This window comes from Gossypium hirsutum, chromosome A02, assembly GCF_007990345.1.
Source record: "Gossypium hirsutum isolate 1008001.06 chromosome A02, Gossypium_hirsutum_v2.1, whole genome shotgun sequence".
Lineage (NCBI taxonomy): Eukaryota > Viridiplantae > Streptophyta > Magnoliopsida > Malvales > Malvaceae > Gossypium > Gossypium hirsutum.
In genome coordinates, this window is record NC_053425.1 from 39296177 (window position 1) to 39319565 (window position 23389).

General features: G+C 37.3%; 2 non-coding genes across 2 annotated transcripts; both read right to left on the reverse strand.

Moving 5' to 3' along the window:
• Nucleotides 1-11079: 11079 nt before the first annotated feature.
• On the reverse strand, nucleotides 11080-11186 carry LOC121217453 (small nucleolar RNA R71). The gene has a single exon (XR_005913545.1). It is a non-coding gene; the product is annotated as a small nucleolar RNA R71 (small nucleolar RNA).
• An 11742-nt stretch (nucleotides 11187-22928) lies between these two features.
• On the reverse strand, nucleotides 22929-23035 carry LOC121216413 (small nucleolar RNA R71). The gene has a single exon (XR_005912601.1). It is a non-coding gene; the product is annotated as a small nucleolar RNA R71 (small nucleolar RNA).
• Between the last annotated feature and the right edge of the window lie 354 nt (nucleotides 23036-23389).

A 23389-nucleotide genomic window follows, 5' to 3' on the forward strand; every position in this document is an offset into this window, starting at 1 on the left:
AGACCATTGAAAGTATGAGTGGACAATTATGGCCTTAATATAATGGTTTATTAAATGGTTTAATAAAACAACAAAATTGGTATTTAGTATATTATGTTAATTAAATTAAACAAAATATGAATTATGCTTCATTTTTACTCATCTTTGCTGAAAAACACCAAATAAAAGAGAAATAAAAAGAGTTTTAGGGTTCGGCACATTGATTTGGTGATTAAGGTATGGATTTTGTTCAGTTTTTGATAAATTCTACGTTTTTGTAATTGTTGCTTTGTATACTATCAAGCCCATGTCTCAATTTTTGATTTTTTTGATGATTTTGATTTATGCCATTGATGAAACTATGAGCTTTATGAAGTTTGATGATAGTACATTAATGATATGTGTTAGATTACTAAGTTTTGTCTTTGAATTTTTGATAAGTTTTTGTAATTTGGGCTAAATTGTGAAATTTGTAAATTGAGGGACTAAAATGTGAAATAAACAAAATATGTGGACTTGTATGAGTGCTATGAATATTCATCTAAGCATAAGTATATGCAAATTTTGTGTATTTTGTGATTTTTGTGATTAAGGACTAAATTGTCAAAATATGAAAATATGAGGGCTAATTTGTAAAATGCCCTAAATGTGTGTTTGTGGATTGATTTGAATGATTTGGTGAATAAAAGAGTTAAATTTGAATTTATATAGATCAATAACCAAAGAAAACGTCATTAGATTGGGGAAAGTCGAAAGTCGTCGAATAGCCGTTCGTTTTTGTTCATACCCGTACGAGGTAAGTCTATATAGAACTAAATGTGTTATGAATTGAATTACTATCTATTATATGCTATTGAACTATGATGAATGAATATATGAGTTGAGAAAAATGAGACATCTGACAAAGTATCGACAAATTTTCGACGTCCGAAAAGCCCCGTACGAACCTTAGGAATAGTTAGGATACATATGTCATGACATAGGATCTGATATGTATTATCGTGTAAGACCATGTCTGGGACGTTGGCATCAACTTATGATTACGTGTAAGACCACGTCTGGGACATTGGCATCATATTTGATTTCATGTAAGACCTTGTCTGGGATAGTGACATCGATATTTGATTACATCTAAGACCACGTCTGGGACGTTGGCATTGTATGAGCTTTCCGAGCTATCTGCGTATCCTTATGATTTCGAACGGCTCAACAGGCTTTCTGAGAAATGAATGACTATATGAGATGTGTATTCAATTCAGGTACGTTCGAAATGTATACTATTTTTGAGAATAAAAGGTAAGAATATGTACAAGTGATGATATATGTTCCAAGTATGAGAAAATATGTTGTATGTGCAAATGAATTAGGAATATGTTAAATGTATATGAATTATGTGGTTTGAGATAGTATTTGGCCATAGAGTATATGTAATTTGATTGTGCTTTCATGTTTTGGATGTTTTGTTTATTTGTATATGGCTTACTAAGCTTTTGAAATCTTACTTTGTGTGTTTTTCAATTTTTTTATGGATATCAAAGCTATCGGAAGCTCGAGGATCGTCGAGGATCATCACCACACTATCAAACCTTATTTTGGTACCTTTTGACATTATGAATATAAAAGTATGGCATGTATGGGCTAGAACTACTTTGATTATGTTTTGTGATGTATATATCTAGCCATGTGATTTGGCTGGATTATGGTTGTGTATATGAATGATTTCTTGGTATGAAATATGTGATACAAAATGTGCCATTATGATGTGCATTTGGTTGGGCAAAAGAAATGATCAATTTGGTAAGTTTTAGTATGTGCATATTTTAGAATTGGGTAAGGATTTGGTATGAGAATAGATGAAATGTATCAAGGTTATAAACCATATGTTTTGAAATATTTTGGCTTATGGAATGACATGAATTGGTATATATTATGAACATGAGATTGGTTGACAATGATTTGCCATGAATATTGAATGTTTTGATTATGAAATGGTTGATATTTGGTGTGCAATTGGTGCCAATTTGATGATTGTAGGGAAGACCTTTAATGAGTGGCAAGTTGGCCTTATAAATGGCCTATTTTTGCTCACATGGGTAAAGACACGGGTGTGTGTCTCAACCATGTTGCTCAAGGGCCATTTCGAAATGAGCCTGAGGAGACCACACGGTCGTACACACGGACCTGTGCTAGGCCCTGTGGCCGAGCTAGTTTCGAGCATGGGATAGACACACGAGCGTGTGACTGACCTTGTGATCTAAGTCAGTAGCCTCCTTAATTTTCACACGACCTGACACACGGGTGTGTCTTGTGGCCGTGTGGACAAGTCAGTATGTATGCCCTATTTTGGCACGGCCTAGACATACGGGCGTGTCTAAAGTCGTGTGAGGTACACGGCCTGTTCACATGGGCATGTGACCTGTACAACTTTGAAAAATGCTTAAGATTCGTGAAATTTTGAATGAGCTCGGTTTAGTCCTGACCCCTTTTTATTGCATGTTTAAGGTCTCGATGACCAATATAAGGGACTCTATGATAATGTTTGACTATGAATGTGAATGATGTATATGAATTGTTTGTAAAATATTCTGATTTTTCTAGTAACGCCATTAACCCTAGTTTGGCGACGGATACGAGTTAGGGGTTTTAGACAATTTCTCAAAGCTCTGCTGACATTTTTCTGACCATTCAAACTTGACATCTTTTTGAAGTAATCTCGTCATAAGAGTGACTATCATGGAGAACCCTTTCATAAACCGTCTGTAATAACTGACCAAACCCAATAAGCTCCTAACTTCAATTACATTCCTTGGCAGCTTCCAGTCAGCAATAGTAGAGATCTTACTGGGATCAACTCGGATACCATCTCCTGAAACAATGTGGCCCAAGAATCCTTCCTCTCGAAGCCAAAACTCACTCTTACTAAACTTTGCATACAACTGCTTACCCCTGAAAGTCTGCAATACCATTCTCAAGTGCTCGGCATGCTCTGCCTCATCTTTAGAATAAATCAAAATATCATGGATGAACACCACAACCAACTTATCCAAATATGGCCAAAAAAATCCGGTTCATTAAACCCATAAACACGGCAGGAGCATTCGTTAATCCAAATGGCATAACAAGAAACTCGTAGTGGTCATACCTCATTCTAAAAGTAGTCTTCGGTACATCTAGCTCCTTAACTCGTAACTGGTAATATCCGAATCTCAAGTCTATCTTAGAGAACCATGTTACTCTTTTCAGCTGGTCAAACAAGCTATCAATCCTTGGAAGAGGATAATTATTTTTTATTGTCACCTTATTGAGTTACCGGTAGTCAATCCATAATCTCATGGAACCGTCCTTCTTTTTTCACGAATAATATGGGAGTACCCCATGGTAAAAAGCTTGGTCTTGCAAAACCTTTGTCAATCAACTCTTACAACTATGACTTGAATTCTTTCAGCTCAGTCGGGGCAATACTGTACGGAGCAATAGAGATAGGTGCTGTCCTTGGCATTAGCTCAATACCGAATTCAACTTCTCTAATTGGAGGCAAACCTGGCAATTCCTCTGAAATACATCCGCATACTCCCATAAACTGGCACTGATTCGATTTTCAATTTGGATTCCTTTGTATTCAATATGTATGCCAAATAAGCTTCATACCCTTTTCTCATACATTTCTGAGCAGCCATTAAAGAAATTACCATTGGCGACTTATCTGCATCATCTGATTCAACCCAAGGAATCTTACCGTTTTCACATTTCAATTCCATAACTTTCTGTCTACAATTATTATAGCATCACGTAGTGTCAACCAATCCATACCCAGTATGACATCAAATTCATTAAACGGCAACAACATCAAACCGGCCAGAAAACAATGACCTTTAACCATCAAAGGGCATTTCTTACATACTTTATCAACTATCACATGCTTTCCTAACAGGTTTGACACCCTAATCATAAATTTTGTAGACTCGACAGGTATATTCATACTAGATGCCAATTTCATACACACATACGAATGAGTAGAGCCAAGGCCTATCAAAGCAATAACATTAGTATCATGGAGAGAAAAATTACCAGTGATCATATCGGGAGAAGTTGCATCTTCATGCGCGCGTATGGCGTAGGCTCTAGTCGAAGCCCTAGCTTTAGATCTCACTGCTGTATCTCGTGTCACATTATTACTACAAGACCCATTCCCGGCATTTCTCGTGGGTCTTCCCCTAGAAGTTGCACTACTCGATCTTAGACTCTGAAAACTTTCTTTCTCCGTCATCTCGGGACAATCCTTAATAAAGTGGTCTAGAGAACCACATCTAAAACAAGATCCTTCACTCACCTTATAGTTGCCAGAATGACGTCTACCACATTGCTGGGACTCAGCCTTGGAAGGTTTATCGTTACCCACACTTGCCACGGATGTAGCCTGAGATCTAAAACCCAAATTTTACTTTCTACGATTCCCGTATGAATGTCCAGCCGACACATGTCAACGGGAGTACATCTCTCTAGGTTTCTTAGACTGAGATGGCAACTACTTACACTGATATCTCTTTCTTGTGTCTCTTGCCTCAGACTCGGCTTTTTTCTTTTCTTTGACCGATTCTTTGGCTTTACAAGCCCTCTCAATGAGTACCACAAATTCTTCCAACTCAAAAAAACCCACTAATGTCTTAATATCCTCATTAAGTCCACCATCAAATCTTCTACACATCTTAGCTTCGAACGATACACACTTCCGAGCATATTTGCTGAGTCTGACGAATTCTCTCTCATATTCACTAACTGTCATACGACCCTATTTCAAATCCAAAAATTCTTTACACTTCTAATCGATGAACTGTTCACTAATGTACTTTTTTCGAAATTCCTCTTGAAAGAATTCCCAAGTAACCCTCTATGGTGGTACCACAGATATTAGCATTCTCCACCAGTGTTACGCCGTATCTCTCAACAAAGATATGGAACATTTTAGGCACTCCTCAGGTGTACAGGATAGTTCATCAAATACCCGCATCAAGTTCTCTAATCAAAACTCTGCTTTCTCAGGGTTGTCATTAGCATTTGCCCTAAATTCCTCAGCACCTTGCTTTCGAATTTTATCAACAGGTGTTCTAGAGAATCTCATAAAATCTACACCTTGAGGCATCATGGGTGTAGGTGATGATTTAGAGGAGGTGGGGGAGGTTGAGCGTTCGGGTTCGTTCGAACAAACTCCGTATATCATGCATTCATCATGTGAAGAAAGGCCTTCTGCGTTCTGCTCCTCTACTGACAGTTTCGGGTCTACTCTCGGATGGCACCGCTCCTTCAGTTGGAGTAGGCGTGTTACTTTCTACATCATCCACCACTGCTCTATCGGGATCTATTTGCTATATGAAAACATATTTTATTATTGTTAGGAGTCGTCACACTATCATTATATATATGTATGACATGTATAGCTAGACTCAAATGTGCTAGGTTAGTCCGATAATCGACTAAACTATAGCTCTGATACCACTAAATGTATCACCTCTTACTCGTATCTAACGCTGGGACAGGCTACGAGGCATTACCAAACTTGTACTTATACATTCATGCAAAAGTCGGGCTATAAATTTTTCATGCAAAAGTCGGGCTATAAATTTTACTTTAAAACAACTTCATTCATACATACACAATTTGTCCCTAATATGGGCCTACGAGGCCCAACACAGCCATCGGAAAAGGATCGGGACTAAATCGGGAACTTTTAGAAAAGTTAGGGAAATTTTTTCTAAAATAGAGCCACACGCCCGTGTGAGACAGGGGACACACCTATGTCCTCCAGCCTTGTAACTCTCTGACAATTATGTCAGCACCAATCTAGGGTCACACGGTCGTACCACACACCTGTGTGGCCAAACCGTCTGATCAATTAAAATTAAATGAATTTTTCATAAAAAGGTGTAAAGTTCACACAGTCAGAGTACACTCCCACGTGGGTAGGCCATATCTCTCACACGACCAAGACACATGCCCGTGTCTTAGCCTGTGTGTTTACTACTGGGCATACTGACTTGCAAAATTAGGGTGTAGGGGACACATGGCCATTCAACACGCCCGTGGGACAGACCGTGTGTTACGCATGGCCTAGACACATGCCTGTGTGTCTACCCATATGGACAATTTGAAGGCTATTTTCCAAGCCAATTGCCACCCTTAATTTCTCATGCACTTAAGCAGATTTCATAGAATGCAACATGACATACTTAAACACTTATTATTCAACACTATAGCACTTTCACATCTTTATAATATCATCCTATTGCACATTCCCTTAATCACACCATTTGGAAGCATTTTATACAAACTTCATACAAATCAACTTAATTATCAAAATTTCAAGTTGCACTTTTATAACTATTGTCATCTTAGGTTATTAAACCATTCCTTATCTCCTAGTATTTATTCCACACATCTTCATACATTCACCAAGCAATCATATTCCACATCATCAAGACAATATCTCATCATATATCCATTACACAACAACATAGCACATCATCAAGGCATCAACACATGCATGCATGAACAATTAGATATTACAACCCAATAATCAATCATGAGCCATATCACATGGCTATTACAAAATGAATCATCAACATCATAGGGCTTCACAATTTGGCCAAAATAGCATGTCACCTATCACAAAATAACCAAGTCCCCTATTCATGCCATACTCAAAATAATAAATTCACTATACCTAATGTTCTTTTGATAGTGTGATCGAATACTCCGACAACTTCCGATCCCCGAGCTAGCTTGGCGAAACTACAAAGGATGGAAAAGAGAGGGGAATAAGCATTTAAGCTTAGTAAGTCCACATGCAAATAATATGCAATAATAGTAAACCATAATCATACAAGACATAATAACATAACCACTAAGATTATTCATCATTCAAGCATTCTAAATCATTTATCAAGTATTCATACATATATATATGAATGTACTTTCATGTCACATATCATCATTTAACAAAGCATCGCTCTTGAGTATAATGTACGTACCTGTACATACTCGTAGCATATCGCATAACTTTACCTTCATTACCATGGCCATATTGGGACTTTCATCACATCATCCGTTATAATACCCATTGAACATTTGGAATACTATTAGATATAGGGAAACTTGCACATAAGTACCACATAAACGTACGTAGCCGAAGCTACCTCATATCATGCAATGCTCACAATGAAGCTACTCACAGGCTTGCTCATATAAGCTATTGATCAAGGTGTAACTACATGGGCTGCTCACAAAAGCTGTCAGGTATCCGACCACTCAAGGATTACCTAGCCACTAGTAGGACACAAGTCCATTTCCCGGAACTCAATCACATGTATCGCATCCAGTATGAATTCAGACCACTCAATGAGCTCGGTTGCCACATATATCACGAACCCGAACCATTCAACGAGTTCAGACTTTTTAATTCCATGTGACATGTCACTTGTATCCTAAACTATTCCAAAGGTTCAAACGGGGTTTTTCTTACTTGCACATTGCACCTCTATGCACTTGCTCGTGACGTCGTGGATAGCGACCATAATATTATTCATGCTTACAATAGTACCATTAGACATAGCATATGTAATAAGCAATAAAATAATTATCACATAATGTTAACACAACATAACATACCATATTGTCACATTATTTACATATGTACTTACCTCGGTACAGAAATGATGGTAATCGAGCCTAATTATCGTATACATTATTCTTTCCTCGATCAATACTCAGTTCACGTTTTTCTTGATCTATAATGCCAAATTTAACTTGTTTATTAATCACATTACTGAAATCGATCCATAATTCATGCTTTGTTAAAATTATTTTTAACCTTTTTACCCCTATCTTTCCACTTATTTATGATTTAGTCCCTAGGCACGTAAAATGAAATGCATGCATTTTCATGGTTACTTAAGCCTAGCCAAACCTTTACTATGCTCATATTAGCCCATATTTTCCTTCATTTTAGATTATTACTACCCACTTTTACACTTTTACAAACAAGTCCCCTTTTAGGTGTTTTCACTAAAAATCACCTAGTAAAAGATGTTTATCATACATTAAACATTCATATTCCTCTATTAACCAACAAAATACATGCATGTTACACATGGGTAAAATTTAATACATAAACCCTAGCTCAAAATATAGCTAGAAATGGGTAGATCATACTTTAAAGACTTAAAAAATACAAAGAACAGTAAAAACGGGGCTAGGGAGCACTTACAATCAAGCTTGGAAATGTTAAAAAAAACCCTAGCTATGGCTATTGAGAAACTCAGCTAGCAATTAGAGAAGATGGACACATTTTTGCTTTGATTTTCCCTTTTTATTCTTTTAATTACCAAATAACCAAAATGCCCTTAGGGTCTTTCTTTCAAATTTTTCCTATGCATGTCCATTTTTGTCCAAAGTTATAAAAATTGGTCAAATTGCTAATTAGGACCCTTTAATTCATAATCTAAAGCAATTTCATGTTTAAAGCTTCTAGAATGCAAGTTTTGCATCTTATTAAATTTGGTCCCTAAAGTTCAATTAGACATTTTATGCATAGAATTTCTTCATGAAACTTTCACATAAGCATTCATTCATATCATAAACCCCATAAGAATCATAAAATAAGTATTTCTATCTCAGATTTGTGGTCTTAAAACCACTGTTCTGACTAGGCCCTAATTCGGGATGTTACAAAAATATGGGCTGCTATAACTATAGTTGAAATTCGGCTAGCATGGGTGTGAACTTAATTGCATGAATTTGTATTTTTATGAGCTAGGGACTAAATTGTAAAAATGTTAAACTATTAAGGGAAAAAGTGTAATTTTGTAATAATTTGATTTTTGGGTTAAATTGAATATAATGTTAATTAAATAAGTTAAATTTGATTTATATAGATCAAGAAAAGTGAAGTTCAGAATTAGATTGGGGGAAAACAAGATAGTTGATTGATAGCTTGTTCCTCTCAGTATTAATCCAAGGTAAGTTCGTATGTTAATAGGAATTAATATAGTTTTATTTTGAATGATTTATTATTGAATTAATTGTGAGTACGATCTTATGAAAATGTTCGATGAAGATTCGATAGCGTTAAATCCCGATTGAACCTTAGGAATAGATAGGATACAAATGACATGTCATTCAGGGTTATTGTGTTTGGGTGCTGGTCCATATGTTCTACCGGTGGTTTAGTTTTCTAGTATGTGTTACGGATTATCGTTAGCTTGTGTGAGCAACACCATGTAGCTACGTTTTGACCGTCAGCTTGTGTGAGCAGACCCGTTAATAGCTCGTGAGTGAGCATTATATGAGATATGAGATTGAGATGGCTTTGACCTTGTATTGGCACTTAGGGTGCAAGATTCCTGAGTATCCGATATTATTCCAAATGGTTCAACGGGTATATCGAAGATATGAATGGTGAGAGATAGATATGTATCAGTATAGGTATGTACGGAAATCATATGAGCATTGAATCCATGAAATTTGTGAGTTCAAGATTAATTATGTGACTGAATAAATGTTAATTTTGTAATTAAATGGTTTTGTAGTATATTATGTTTATATTACTTGAATGGTGAATGAATGGTAAGTTTTACTTATTAACTATACGAGCTTACAAAGCATTATAGCTTACTTTTTTTTCCTTGTTTTATAGTGTTTTTTGAAGCCTGCTCAGATTTGAAGTCGTCAGAGATCTCATCACACTATCTCGTTATCATTTTGGTACTTTTGAACTTGTGTATTTGGTTATATGGCATGTATAGTTATTTTTGGTTAATCTAGTTTATATATTTATAATGGATTTAGCCAATTGATTTGACTTGTAAATGATGTTTGTTTTGGTTATATGTTTAACCATATGATTTGGCTTATTTTGGTGTATTTGGCTATGTAATATATGTGCAAATGGTCTTTTGTTAGGTGGTTGGTAATTTCCATGTGAATGTTTGTTTGTGGATTTGTATTTTAATTATCAAATAGTTGAAATATGAGATTGGTATGCTTGTTGCTTTAGGTAAAATAATTCATAATTGAAAGTGACCATATAAGTGATTTGTGAATGTAAGATTGGTATGAAATTGAATGGCTAATTGTGATAATTATGTATCCTGTGATTGATGGTATTGATATGGCATTAATTGAACTTGGTTTACATGGGTTTAAATGCCATTTGAAGATATGTTCATATGTAATTTGGTTTGTGTAAGTGAATACGAGTTTGGGTGAAAAAGATGGCTTGGAAAATAGTCTATTTCTGTCCACACGGGTAGAGACACGAGCGTGTGTCTCAGCCGTGTGTGATACACGGTCAAGTGACACAGTCATGTATCCCCTGATGTTTAATTAGAAATCAAGCCAGTATGCTCTACACGGGCCAACACACGGGCATGTGACTTGGCCGTGTGGTATAGGTCAGTATACCCTATAGTTTTGGCACGACCTAGCACATGGCCTGGCACACGGGCAAGTGAAGCCATTTCGAAGGGTACACGGGCTAGTCACACGGGCATGTGGTTGGCTGTGTGACCCAAGTTAGAGAGTTACATGGGGTCAGACACAGGTTGGGACACGGTCATGTGATCTCATTTCGAATGTCCACACGGTTTGTGACACGGACGTGTACACGGCCGGGCCACACGAGTGTGTGTCCCCTATATTTTAAAAATTTTCTAAGTTTTCCAGAATTTTTCTTAAGTCATCAGTTTAGTCTCGAACCATTTCTAATGCATGTTTTGGGCCTTGTAGGCTCGTATTAGGGACTGTATGATTGATAGTGAATAATTTTTATTTAGAAATGATAAATGTATGTGAAAGGTATGTCTGTTTAAGTAATAAGTTTGGTAATGTTCCGTAACCCTATTCCGAAAATGAATACGGGTTAGGGGTGTTACAAGGACAATTAAGTGGGTTGCCTTCTGAAGATCCACGATTACATTTAAGACTTTTCCTAGAAGTCTGTGACTCGTTCAGGCATGGTTGAATGCTTTACTATCAGGGATGATGGCATCTTGGAATGAACTTTATCAAAGGTTTTTGCTATGGTATAATCCACCTAATATGAACACCAAGCTTAGAAATGATATCACGTATTTTCAACAATCAGAGGATGAGATGTTGTATGAAGCTTGGGAAAGATTCAAGTAATTGCTTTGGAAATTTCTAATACATGGTTTCCAACACTAGACACAGATGAAAATTTTTTATAATGGGTGTAACACCCTGAAGTTAGGCCTAGAAGTTTTGGGCCTTGAGCATGGGAGCGGTTGAAGGCAGCTTATAATATTCTATTATGCATGTAAATTTTGTTAATAAAGGCTTGTTTTAGTGGTTAAGTGTGCTGAGAAGTGTTGGAGAAATCCTGGGTTCAAACCTAGACTATAGCAAAAATTTTGGTTTAAGGTGAATCAAACCCTTGGTGTAGTAGGTAGGCCTTAAGAATATTGTTGGAGAAATTGTGACACAAAAAGCCTTGTGCCTTAGTGGCAAGTAGCGTGTGGAGCATTTAAGGGGAGGCATGGGTTCGAATCCCATGGCAAGCAAAGAGCATTTATTTTGCTAACAGGGGGCGGCAAGAGTTGGTGTTGAATTTAAACTCTGATGATGGAGGGATCCCACATCGGGAAGCTAACATAAGAGTGGATGCGAAGCTGGCTTTAAATAGAGAGAACCATAAGGAGAGTAAAGGTACCTTTCTTGGCTGATCCCTTTCGCTTTATGGCATTCTCGTTTGGGTTGGGCGTCAGCTAAGAGTGCTCGGAGCGTGGATTAACTCCGATCTCCAATCAGATGTGTATTTCTCACTACTCTAGCTATAGGATGGCTACTTCGGGCCGCGATGGGCCAAAAGGGGTCATGTGGGCTCAATGGGCCTACGGGCCCAATTGGATAAGTTGTTTGAATGTGTAGTAAATATTGGACTAGGCTAGGTGAATCCATATCTGTGGCTAGATTTGGGCTAAAAGGGCCACACGAGCGTGTGGGCACATTTGGGCCGAGAAGGGCTTTAGGCCCATTCGTATTGTTATCCCTATTTAGAATACTTTAGTTTACCAAATTCCTGAAATATCCCCAGTTGTAAAATTACCAAAGTACCCCCGGTTTATAAAATTACCGAAATACCGTCGATTGTAAAACTACTAAAATACCCTTGATTTGTAAAATTATCGAAATACCCTCAGTTTACAAAATTACTAAAATACCCTCGATTTGTAAAATTACTAAAATACCCTCGACTTGTAAAATTACCAAAGTACCCCCAGTTTATAAAATTACCCAAATATCCTCGATTTGTAAAATTACCGAAATACCGTTGATTATAAAATTACTGAAATACCCTCGATTTATAAAATTACCGAAATACCCTTGTAGGGTAGAATTACTAAAATACCCTTGTAGGGTAGAATTACCGAAATACCCCTATAGGATAGAATTACCGAAATACCCCTGTAATGTAGAATTACTAAAATACCCCTGTAAGGTAGAAATACCAAAATAACCTTGTAGGGTAGAAATATCGAAATACCCTTGTAGGGTAAAATTATTGAAATACCCCTGTAGGATAGAATTACCGAAATACCCTTGTAGGGTAGAAATACCGAAATATCCCTGTAGGGTAGAATCACCGAGATACCCTTGTAGGGTAAAATTACTATTTTGCCCCTAGGGTGTTAAATGACTGTTTTGCCCTTATGGGCAAGTGACTGACTTGGATTGTGTGGTTGACGAATTTGATTGTGAATATATGTTGCTGATATGAATGACTTGACTGTAATTGTTTGATTCAAATATGGGCATGACATTTTGCATACATGACATGTTGCATGGGTTGGGATTTCGTGTGGAGGAAGATCTGATCTGTTAAGGTCGCACAGGTCGCCTGAGACGACTGTGGACCGATCTATGGCTGAGTGCTGATCATGGTACCGAAGGATGTGTGCCGTTATTGTGGGCTTTGTATCAATATTGTAGGCTTAGTGCTGATTATAGACCCGTTATCGATGGCTCTGTGCCAACCTAAATATGGCTTTGTGCCATCTTGACTACGGCTTCGTGCCAAACGTATTTACCTATGGCTATATGCCTCACATATTTGTTGACGACTCTGTGTCGATCATATTTATCGAAGGCTGTGTACCAGTTATATTACCGTCACTAATGGCTATGTGCCGAAGTTATTACAGTTATCGATGGCTTTGTGCCACGTATTCTGTTAAGTGGCTTTGCCACATTATCTGATTCTGGTGGCCATGCCACAAATATTTATTCTGGTGGCTCTGCCACAATATCTGTATCTGGTGACTTTGTCACAATATCTGTTCTAGCAGCCATGCTATAAATTCTATGGTGAGTAGCGGATGGGTGGGTCGAGTTGTCTCCCCACATGGAGTGTAGGGTTGGTACGGGGGTGTATACGGCTGGATTGGGTTGGGATTGCATTCACATTCTGAATTTGATTCTGCTACCTGATACTGATTCTGATTTTGATTCTGTTACCTGATACTAATTCTAATTTTGATTCTATTACCTGATACTGATTCTGATTTTGATTCGGTTACTTGATACTGATTCTGATTCTGATTTTGTCACCTAATTCTAATTCTGATTCAGATTCTAATTATGATTCTGATTCTAGTTCTGATAATGTTTCTTATTCTGTAATGGGTTAAAGCCCATCTGGTACTATATGTTAGAATGGGCTAAGGCCCAATTGGTACTAAAACTGTAAGTAAGGCTGGGGCCAGACTTTTAATTCTTTTATATGACTGACTGTTCCTTTTTATAGTAGGGGATTTCACATTGAGTTTTCGTAAACTCACCCCGTTTATTAACCTTTCACGTAATTTCCAGCCTTAGACGGATCGAGGCTGCGAGAGGCTCAAAGGAAGCCACACACACTGTTTATGTTACAATTTTGATTATTACTTTTAAATGTTTTTATGTGGGTTGTAGTAAAGCCGTTGTAATTTTATGGATTTCAAATTTGGAATTTTATTTATTGTTCTTATAATTGCTAGTATTAGAACACGATTTTCCAAAGCAACTACTGTTGTTCAAAACATCACGTAACCGCAATTATTTTTAAATTAAGCTTCCGCAATTGCCAGGTTTTTTACAAAGTTATTAAGAATGTTATTCAGCTGGGGTTTTCTAACAAGGTTTAAAAAGGTATAAGTTTTTAATTATTAAGAAGGGTTTTTAATGGAAACATGGTTTTTGAAAAACACTTCAATGTGACACGCCAGATTCGAGCCAAACTTCCAGGCCAGATTTGGGGTGTTACATTTAGTGGTATCAGAGCCACGTTGCAACAACTCGGTTATGGATTGGGTTTTCAAAGGTTGAATTTCAGAAAATTATTTTCAACCACATGGTCTGTTTGAAGTATTTCTCTTAAAGAGTGTGGCACACCGAGTCTCCAGCGCCGAATCCGTAAGTCTTCTGAATACTTTTTTTTGTTTAGAAATTGAAATACTATGGATTCCTTAGATATTGGTCTGAATTTAAATTTGGTACTTATTTTATGTAGATGTCATGTTTGGATATAGAAATTGTATATATGTGTGATAAATATGTGGCTGCTTCTGTGAATAAGTGTTGTACGTATGAGATGTTTCAAGTTCTAGTTGAAGTGTGATAGTGATAGTAGGATTGGAGTGCGCAGCGGTAGCATAGTGGGGTAGATGTTACACGACTACCCTATTAGACGGAAATTTTGGGGACGATATTTCTTTAAGGGAGGTAGAGTTGTAACACCCTGAATTTGGGCCTCGAAGTTTTGGGCCTTGAGCATGGGAGTGGTTGAAGACAGCTTATAATATTCTAGTATGCATGTAAATTTCGTTAATGAAGGCTTGTTTTAGTGGTTAAGTGTGCTGAGAAGTGTTGGAGAAGTCCTGGGTTCAAACCTGGACTCTAGCAAAAATTTTGGTTTAAGGTGAATCAAACCCTGGGTGTAGTAGGTAGGCCTCAAGAATATTGTTGGAGAAATTGTGACACAAAAAGCCTTGTGCCTTAGTGGCAAGTAGCGTGTGGAGCATTTAAGGAGAGGCATGGGTTCGAATCCCATGGCAAGCAAAGAGCATTTATTTTTCTAACAGGGGGCGGCAAGAGTTGGTGTTGAATTTAAACTCTGATGATGGAGGGATCCCACATCGGGAAGCTAACATAAGAGTGGATGCGAAGCTGGCTTTAAATAGAGAGAACCATAAGGAGAGTAAAGGTACCTTTCTTGGCTGATCCCTTTTGCTTTATGGCGTTCTCGTTTGGGTTGGGCGTCAGCTAAGAGTGCTCAGAGCGTGGATTAACTCCGATCTCCAATCAGATTGTATTTCTCACTACTCTAGCTATAGGATGGCTACTTCGGGCCGCGATGGGCCAAAAGGGGTCATGTGGGCTCAATGGGCCTACGGGCCCAATTGGATAAGTTGTTTGATTGTGTAGTAAATATTGGACTAGGCTAGGTGAATCTCATATCTGTGGCTAGATTTGGGCTAAAAGGGCCACACGAGCGTGTGGGCCCATTTGGGCCGAGAAGGGCTTTAGGCCTATTCGTATTGTTATCCCTGTTTAGAATACTTTAGTTTACCAAATTACTGAAATATCCCCAGTTGTAAAATTACCAAAGTACCCCCGTTTATAAAATTACCGAAATACCGTCGATTGTAAAATTACTAAAATACCCTTGATTTGTAAAATTATCGAAATACCCTCAGTTTACAAAATTACTAAAATACCCTCGATTTGTAAAATTACTAAAATACCCTCGACTTGTAAAATTACCAAAGTACCCCCAATTTATAAAATTACCCAAATATCCTCGATTTGTAAAATTACCGAAATATCGTTGATTGTAAAATTCCTAAAATACTCTTGATTTATAAAATTATCGAAATACCCTTGTAGGGTAGAATTACTGAAATACCCTTGTAGGGTAGAATTACCGAAATACCCCTGTAGGGTAGAATTATCGAAATACCCCTGTAATGTAGAATTACTGAAATACCCCTATAAGGTAGAAATACCAAAATAACCTTGTAGGGTAGAAATATCGAAATACCCCTGTAGGGTAAAATTACTGAAATACCCCTATAGGATAGAATTACCGAAATACCCTTGTAGGGTAGAAATACCGAAATACCCTTGTAGGGTAGAATTACCGAGATACCCTTGTGGGGTAAAATTACCGTCTTGCCCCTAGGGTGTTAAATGACTGTTTTGCCCTTGTGGGTAAGTGACTGACTTGGATTGTGTGGTTATAGATTTGATTGTGAATATATGTTGGTGATATGAATGACTTGACTGTAATTGTTTGATTCAAATATGGGCATGACATTCTGCATACATGACATGTTGCATGGGTTGGGATTTCGTACGGAGGAAGATCTGATCTGTTAAGGTCGCACGGGTCGCCCGAGATGACTGTGGACCGATCCATGGCTGAGTGTCGATCATGTTACCGAAGGCTGTGTGCCGTTATTGTGGGCTTCGTATCAATATTGTGGGCTTCGTGGCGATTATAGACCCGTTATCGATGGCTCTATGCCAACCTAAATATGGCTTTGTGCCATCTTGACTATGGCTTCGTGCCAAACGTATTTACCTGTGGCTATGTGCCTAACATATTTGTTGACGACTCTGTGTCGATCATATTTACCGAAGGTTGTGTGCCAGTTATATTACCGTCACTGATGGCTATGTCCCAAAGTTATTACAGTTATCGATGGCTTTATGCCACGTATTCTGTTAAATGGCTTTGCCACATTATCTGATTCTGGTGGCTATGCCACAAATATTTGTTCTGGTGGCTCTACCACAATATCTGTATCTGGTGACTCTGTTACAATATTTGTTCTGGCAGCCATGCTGTAAATTCTGTGGTGAGTGACAGATGAGTGGGTCGAGTTGTCTCCCCACATGGAGTGTAGGGTTGGTACGGGGGTGTATACGGCTGGATTGGGTTGGGATTGCATTCACATTCTGATTTTGATCCTATTATGTAATATTGATTCTGATTTTGATTCTGTTACCTGATACTAATTCTGATTTTGATTCTGTTACCTGATACTGATTTTGATTTTGATTCTGTTACCTGATACTGATTTTGATTTTGATTCAGTTACCTGATACTGATTCTGATTCTGATTTTGTCACCTAATTCTGATTTTGATTTTGATTCTAATTCTAGTTCTGATAATGTTTCTTATTCTGTAATGGGTTAAAGCCCATCTGGTACTGTCTGTTATAATGGGCTAAGGCCCGATTGGTACTGAAACTGTAAGTAAGGCTGGGGCCAGACTTTTAATTCTTTTATATGACTGACTGTTCCTTTTTATAGTAGGGGATTTCACACTGAGTTTTCGTAAACTCACCCCGTTAATTAACCTTTCAGGTAATTTCCAGCCTTAGACGGATCGGGGCTGCGAGGGGCTCAGAGGAAGCCACACACACTGTTTATGTTACAGTTTTTGATTATTACTTTTAAATGTTGTTATGTTGGTTGTAGTAAAGCCGTTGTAATTTTCTGGATTTCAAATTTGGAATTTTATTTATTGTTCTTATATTTGCTAGTACTAGAACACGGTTTTCCAAAGCAACTACTGTTGTTCAAAACATCACGTAACCTCAATTGTTTTTAAATTAAGCTTCCGCAACTGCCAGGATTTTACAAAGTTGTTAAGAATGTTATTCAGCTGAGGTTTTCTAACAAGGTTTTAAAAGGGTATAAGTTTTTAATTATTAAGAAGGGTTTTTAATGGAAACATGGTTTTCGAAAAACACTTCAATGTGACATGCCAGATTCGAGCCAAACTTCCAGGCCGGGTTTAGGGTGTTACAATGGGTCGAATGCATATACGAGGATGGTAGTTGACGCTTCTGCCAATGGTACTTTGTTGGATAAATTTTACAATGAAGCATATGAGATCTTGGAATGAATTGCCAATAATGATTGTCAGTATCCTACCCTGAGAGTTGGGACTGGTAGAAGAGCTGTTCGTACAATAGAGCTTGATGCAATCACTTTATCGAAAGCCCAAGTATCATCTTTAACAAATACGATCAAAACAATGAAGAGACCAACAATAGTTTAAGAGATGAAATCAACCAAACTATCTTGTATCTATTGTGGCGAAGATCATGTGTTTGATGAATGTCCATCAAATCCAACATCTGTCTATTACATGAGCAATTTCAATAGTAATAATAATCACTACTCCAACACCTACAATCCAGGGTGAAAGTAACACCTAAAATTTAACTGGAACAATTAATGAGTAGGAAATTTCAACAATGTAATTAGACGGAATGCCACAAGTGCACCGCTTGGTTATAACCAGCCTATGCCATGATAGAATGTTCAACAAAACTCAGCATCATCTTATTTATCTATTGAAACTTTGCTGAAAGAATACTTGGCCAAGAATGATGATGTGATCTAGAGTCAAGTTGCATCCCTAAGAGCTTTGGAAAATCAAGTGGGACAGGTTGCTAAGGCTCTAAATTTAAGACCTCAAGGAGCATTGCCATGTGATACTGAGAATGAGAGATCATAAAGAAAAGAAAATTGCAAGGCCATCACTTTAAAAGTGGTACTTAGTTGAATGAAGTTGTTAGAAATGCCACTACTGAAGAGGAAGATTTGAGACTCAATCGACGACAGATTTTAGAACCATCTAAAAAGTAACCTACAATTGAATAATCCAACCAAAAGAAAATTATAGTAGAATTAGATCATGTGGTCAAACTAAATAGCAAAAAGAAAACCAATATCAATAGTCTGAAGGAAGGCCACTGCCACCTTTTTCTCAGCGATTCTAGAATTTCAAGCAAGATTTTTAGTTCAAGAGATTTTTGGTTGTCCTAAAGCAACTCTATATCAACATACTATTGGTGGGTGCTTTGGAGCAAATACCCAATTACGTAAAATTCATGAAGGATATATTGTCAAAGAAGCGACGATTTTGCCACAACATTATTGCCAGTAAGGTTGATTATGAGTAATTACAACTTTCCACATAAACATCGTAGACACTATACTTGATTCTCTATTGAAATACCTTCACCTTAGCATTCTTAGTTGATTATTTGTTCACTTACTTATTATCCTTGCAATTCCCATATTTACATTTTTTTTATTACCTTTGCCATAGCACTTCCAGTTATTTACCCATTATCACATATTTACCTTAGTCTTTGCTATAACATTTCATTCAATCATTTGGCCATAGCATTAACCCGACTTTACTAAAATAACTTGATCAACTTTGTGCCTCAATCTGATCCTTGTGGGAACGATACTCACTTACCCTTTTATTACTCGAACCAACGTGTATGCCTGCACAAATCAGATATCATTTTACACGTGACAAGTTTTTGGCCCTGTTCCCAGAGACTGACAATTTGGTGAATTTTGGTTTGGTTATTTTACTTAGTAGTTTTATTCAACTAAATATTTTTACTTTTTACAGGTTTTCCATCAGTGCATGCAAAGAGGCATTCCTGCTAGCACAGAAAACCTTTTTGATCTAGATATTGAGAGAACCTTGTGGAGAAAGAGAAAAAATTAAGAAAAATGGTTTGAAATAGGAATGATCTTAACAGTAATCCAAATGATCTCAATGAAATTCCTCCAATTGGACATATGGTGGATGAACAAGATCGGCCAATTAGAAAGCATGTCGCCCTAATATTGGATGATCTGTATCCAATAATAGTCAAACCAACTATACAATCTCAGCTATTCAAGTTGAAACTGGTAATTTTCCAGATGTTGCAAATAGTAGGATAGTTTGGTGGACTTCCTACTGAAGATTCGAGACTACACTTAAAGACTTTCTCTAGAAATCTATTATTCAGTCAAACAATTAGGTGTTCCTAAAGACACCTTGAGACTTAAGCTATTCCTGTATTTTTGAAGAGATCGTGCCAGGGCATGGTTAAATGCTTTACCATCGGGAACAGTGGCATCATGGAATGACCTTTGCTAGAGATTTTTGTTAATGTATAATCCTCCCATTATGAATGCCAAGTTGAGAAATGATATTACATTCTTTCGACAGTTTGAAGATAAAAACATTATATGAAGCGTTGGAGTAATTTAAGGAGTTAATTAGGAAATGTTTGATGTATCGATTCTAGCACTAGACTCAAATGGAGATACTTTACAATGGGCTAAATGAGCACACACAAATGGTAGTTGATGCCTCAGCAAATGGTACTTTGTTGGATAAGACATATAATGAAGCATATGAAATTTTGGAAAAAATTACCGACAATGATTACCAATATCCGACTACAAGAGTTGGGACCGTTAAAAGAAATGCCAGTACCATCGAGTTTGTTGCAATAACTGAATTGATAGCTCAAGTATCTTTTCTAGCTAATATAATTAAAACCATGAAACCTTTAACTACTGTGTAGGAAATAAAAGTAGCTGAATCATCATGTGTTTATTGTGGTGAAAGTAACATGCTGGATGAATGTCCATCCAATCCACCGTCAGTATACTATATGGGAAATTCCAATCAGAATAGAAACCCATACTCCAATACCTACAATTCAGAGTGGAGACAACATCTAAATTTTAGTTGGAATAGTTAAAGTGTAAGAAATTTCAATACTATCACAAGGTATAATGTCAACAATGCGCCGCCAGGATACGTTTAACTAATGCCTCGAAAAAATAATTAGTATGGTAAGGCGTCATCATCTACTTCCATGGAAGCCTTATTAAAGGAGTATATGGCCAATAATGATGCTATGATCCAAAGTTAGGCTGCATCCTTCTAAATGCTTGATAATCAAGTGGGAAAAATAACCAATGCTTTGAACAGAAGACTGCAGGGAGCATGATAAACTGTAATTTATACCCCATTTTTAACGCACTTTATTGATGATTTTCCATTAGAATTGGTGAATTCGATGCTCCTAATTCTTTAATTTCATGTTTTATACTTAGCAGAACGAAAGGAACGAGAAACAAGCCAAAAACAGAGAAAATGGGCCAAAGTACAAACACAACACGGCCTGGACTTCCTCACACGAGCAACCCACACGGCCGTGTCATTCTGGCAGAATCGAAGCACGACCCACACAGGTATAGCACACGCCCATGCCATTCTAACAGGCTTGAACACGGCCTGAAGTAATCGCACACAAGCGTCACGGGCGTGTCACACGGGCGTGCCCTACCGAGCCCAAGTTCAGTCCAATTCGAAAAAGGCCACTTTTGGGGGCTCATAGGCATTCCAAAGCCTATAAATACACCCTAGAAGAGGAGAAAAGGGGGCACACAAAATAGGGAGTAAGGAATTACTCCAAGGAAGCCGATTGATTCATCTTAGAAACCAGATTCATCATCAAAACTGAAGATCTCTCCTCAATTCCCCTTAGGAGTTTTGGGTTTTCTTTATGTTTTGTATTCTTTATTTTTCTGAGATGTTTTCTTATTTAGTTATGAACTAAATCCCCTAAATACCTAAGGGGAATGAAACCTAAGACGAATCTTGTTATTATTTTCTAAATTGTATGATAAATATTTAACTTGTTCTTAATTATGTGTTCTTAATTCTTGTTTTGATATCCCAGGATACTGATTCAAGATAAGCTCTTATTCAGAGGAGGAACAGACCATGGCTAAGAGTACATTTATCATAATTAAGCGGAGTTGATTGCGCGCCTAGACATAGGGTGACAAGATTTTGCCGGATTAGGGTGAAACCTAATAAGAGGATCCATAGATCGAGTCAATGCAACCCTAGAGTGTTAATTAGAGAAAAGTCTTGGTTATTCAATCTAGGGATTAGACGTTATTAGTCTACTTAGGGATCTCTACGTAACAAGTTGAATGAATAAATCATCCGATTCGGAGCCAGAATAACAAGTAAAGTCTAGGTGGATTTTTCGTTAGGTATTGTCTTAAGTCAATCGATTTTTCCCAAAAGCAATTCCGCAATTCTTTTCTCTGTGAGTCCTTAGTTTAGATAATTAGTTAATTAAAACAAAACCCCATTATTCTTAGGCTAGATAGTAAAAAGACAGTCATTACTAGTACTTTTAGTTCCCTTGGGTTTAACAATCCAGTCTTACTAAAACTATACTACTGTTCGATAGGTACACTTGCCTACATCACAATAATAGTTAGTTTCAAGAATGATGAATTATAAATATTTAAACCCTATCACGAAATAACGCTATCAAGTTTTTGGCGCCATTGCCGAGGAACTAAGATATTAGGAACGCTTAATTTTTATTACTTTAGCCATTTATTTTTCTTGAAATTTAATTTAATTTTATTATTATTTATTAATTTACTTTTTTCTTCTCTTGGCAGGTTTTCATAGTTTATGACTAGAAGAAACCCGTCGAGACCATTACTTTTTGACGAAGAAATTGACCGCACAGTACGTAGAAACCAAAGAGAAATAAGACGAAGCTTAAGATATACGAAGAATGAGCAAGAAGACGATACTCAACCCCCAACCGAAGAGATGGCTGAAAACCAAGGCAATCAGCTACCTCCTGCAATTGCGGTTAATCAAAATCCTGCTCCACGCACTATGTATGATTATGCTAAACCTTCTTTAACTGGAACTGAATCTAGCATAGTTAGACCTACTGTAGCGGCAAATACTTTTGAATTAAAACCTAACACTATTCAGATGATACAACAATTTGTTCAGTTTGATAGTTTGCAGGATGAGGATCCCAATGCTCATTTAGCCACCTTTTTAGAACTATGCGATACATTTAAAATCAATGGCGTTTCTGATGATGCCATTCGTCTTCAGTTGTTCCCCTTTTCATTAAGGAATAAAGTTAAACAGTGGTTGAACTTGTTACCACGAGGATCAATTACTACTTGGGAACAAATGACCGAAATTTTTTTACTAAAATATTTTCTGCCGGCTAAAATGGCTAAATTACGTAATGATATCTCCTCTTTTGTGCAGATGGATTTAGAAACACTCAACGATGCATGGGAGAGATAGAAGGACCTTCTGAGAAGGTACCCTCACCATGGGTTACTACTTTGGCTCCAAGTACAAACATTTCACAATGGTCTGAATCCTTCGACTTAGCAAATGGTTGACGCAGCTGCTAGCGGAACCATCAAGAATAAAACACCTGAAGATGCCTATGTGTTTATAGAAGAGATGTCACTGAATAACTATCAGTGGCAAGTAATGAGGACAAAGCCAACGAAAACAGCCGGCGTTTATAACGCCAATTCAATCACCATGCTTTCTAACCAGGTAGAACTCTTAAATAAAAAGATTGATTGTTTTCTTAATTCTTCACAGATTCACCAAGTAATGCAGTGCGAAGCAAGTGGAGGTGGAACAAACCATTCGAAATACCAACCTTATGGCCACAACAT